The sequence below is a fragment of the Dromiciops gliroides genome, chromosome 2 (assembly GCF_019393635.1).
Source record: "Dromiciops gliroides isolate mDroGli1 chromosome 2, mDroGli1.pri, whole genome shotgun sequence".
Lineage (NCBI taxonomy): Eukaryota > Metazoa > Chordata > Mammalia > Microbiotheria > Microbiotheriidae > Dromiciops > Dromiciops gliroides.
The window spans coordinates 184,221,204-184,223,808 of NC_057862.1; the positions used below are offsets into that span (position 1 = coordinate 184,221,204).

At 37.1% G+C, this 2,605-nt stretch overlaps 1 pseudogene; it reads left to right on the forward strand.

The window, feature by feature from the left end:
* The first annotated feature begins 1,234 nt into the window (after window positions 1–1,234).
* LOC122738533 lies at window positions 1,235–1,962 on the forward strand (annotated as a pseudogene).
* The last annotated feature ends 643 nt before the right edge of the window (window positions 1,963–2,605 follow it).

Sequence of the window (2,605 nt, forward strand, 5' to 3'; positions counted from 1 at the left end):
CCTGGAGTAGTAAATATTGGGGAAAGGTAATTTTTTGGCAGGACAGGGCAATGAGGGTTAAGTGAGTTGCCTAGGGTCACACAGCTAGTAAGTGTCAAGTGTCTGAGGTCAGATTTGAACTTAGTTCCTCCTGAATCCAGGGCCGTGCTTTATCCACTACATCACCTAGCTGCCCTGAAAGGTAAGTTTTAAAGATAAAACTTGCTGTTTCATTCAATATAAATAAACTATTGTCAGAATTCCTGTTAAGCCTATAAGTTCTGAGCATCTTCATCAGACTGTAAAATTTTCACTTATAAATATTTGGGGAGGGGGCAGCTAGGTGGCACAGTGGATAAAGCACTGGCCCTAGAGTCAGGGGGACCTGATTTCAAATCCAGTCTCAGACACTTGACACTTACTAGCTGTGTGACCCTGGGGAAGTCACTTAACCTCAATTGCATCACCAAAAAAAATTATATATATATGGGGATTTTACTATTACTACCAGTGGGTCCAGAAGTGTTGGTTCCACTGAAAGAATAATGAATTTTGAAAAATACATTAATATAGTGAGAAACAAAATTTTCCATCTATATATCTACATCCATATATATCAAGATATCTACCTAGATATTTCTGTCTGTTTCTCTGTCTATCTATATCCTAGCTATATATCTTGGTAGATATCTAGATATAGGCACCTGCAGATTATATAGATCTGTATATCTATGTGTATATATCCATATATATCTATATTTTATATTGAATAATATATCACATGACCTCACACCCTGCTATATATCATGAAAGGTTAGGAATTTTATTTAAGAGAAAATGATAAACATGCTTCAATGGTCTGTGAACTCATATGATTTAAATCCCATTGATAATCTTTGAGCTATTATTAAGGTTAGATTTCTAAAAATGGACTTTCTGTCAAAGGTATGCTTAATAACCAAAGTGATATGTGACTTTATAATGAAGAATTAAGAAATATGTGTCAAAATCTTGAGAATTCAATTCTTAATCCAAACAAATGAATTGCAGAAAAAGCACACGTTACATAATAAGGTTTTTTTAAGTTGTAAAAAAAGTTTTAAGGTTTATTACATAAGTCAATACATTTAATGTTATCATTAAGGATGCCTGGTGGGGATTGATGTGGGAGCCCTGGTGGCTTTGGCTTCAAGACCTCTCAGGAAGAACAGCTGTCCAACTCAAGGGTCAGGTCCCAACTGGGGTGGAAACCACCATGGTTTCAATTTTCATGCCCACCAACCTGACAAACATGGCTATGGTGTGCATGAAGAGCTTTGAGATAACTTGCTACAAAAACAAGATTGTAGGCTGACCCAAGGGTATAGAAACAGACCTTAATGAAGTGTGGCAGACCAACTTGGTGTTTGTAAATGTTTTCAAAGCCAAGTTACTAAGGAAAAAAAATCTTATCAGTGCTTTTGGAACCGATGACCAGACTGAAATCTGTAAGCAGATTTTAACAAAAGGAAAAGTACAGATCTCAGATGAAAAAAGGGCACCCAGCTGGAGCAGATGTTTAGGGATTTTGCAACAGTTGTAGCAGATAAATGTGTAAACACTGAACAAAGAGACCATACACTGTCATTCTCATTGAAAGAGCAGTGAATGATATCCATTATTCTGTCAAATTTAGCAAGAGTACAAAGCAGCAGGCCTTGGAAGTAATAAAACAGTTGAAGAAAAAAGGAAAATTGAGAGAGCCCACATGAGGCGTCAATTCATTCTACTTGTGAGGAAGGGGGAAAGCTAAAAGAAAAACTCGAACTATTGATCAAGGTGATAGAAAGTGAAGATGTTGATGACTGGATAGAAATGGTGTGTCTAATTGACCCTGCCTGCTTTAGAGAAATTGATGAGCTGTTACAAAGAGTGACAAAAGGAAAAGATTCTTTGGAAGTTCTCTGTTTGAAAGATTTGCAAGGAGATGAGAAATTTGAATGAAAGCATTTCACTGTCTCTTCATTTATAGATAGCTAAAAGGTGTTCTTACTTCCCTCCGGGGCAGCTAGGTGGCACAGTGGATATAACTTGCTATAACTTCAGGGCACTGAAGTTGGGAGGACCTGAGTTCAAAGCTCACCTCAGACACTTACTATCTGTGTGACTATGGACAAGTCACTTAACCCTAATTGTCTTAAACATCCAGGGCCATCTCCAGTCGTCCCGATGTATTTCTTGCCACAAGATGCAAATGGCTGTGGAGGAGAGAGTGAGGTTGGTGAATTTAAATCCTCACTTAAATCCTCACTTTAAATCTTCACTTAAATCCAATTCACTGCAAATCATGACATCACCTCAAGGTCATGGTCCTCTTTGAGAATGAAGGATAAACAACAACTTCCCTGAGCATTGTTAATGTCTGGGTTTTTTTCCTGCCAAATACTTGCTCAAACTGTTTCATTTGAAGTTTTCATTCTTGTATGTGTGTTAACTAAATAAGCCACTTATATACAGAATATTCAGTATAAAATCCTAATGTGGGATAAATGCATCTTGACTGCCAGCTTGAGGTACTAATATTAAAATAACCAGGATAAATCTCTTCTTGTTTTGCATTCTACATGGGCTTCTGTGTCATCTTAAT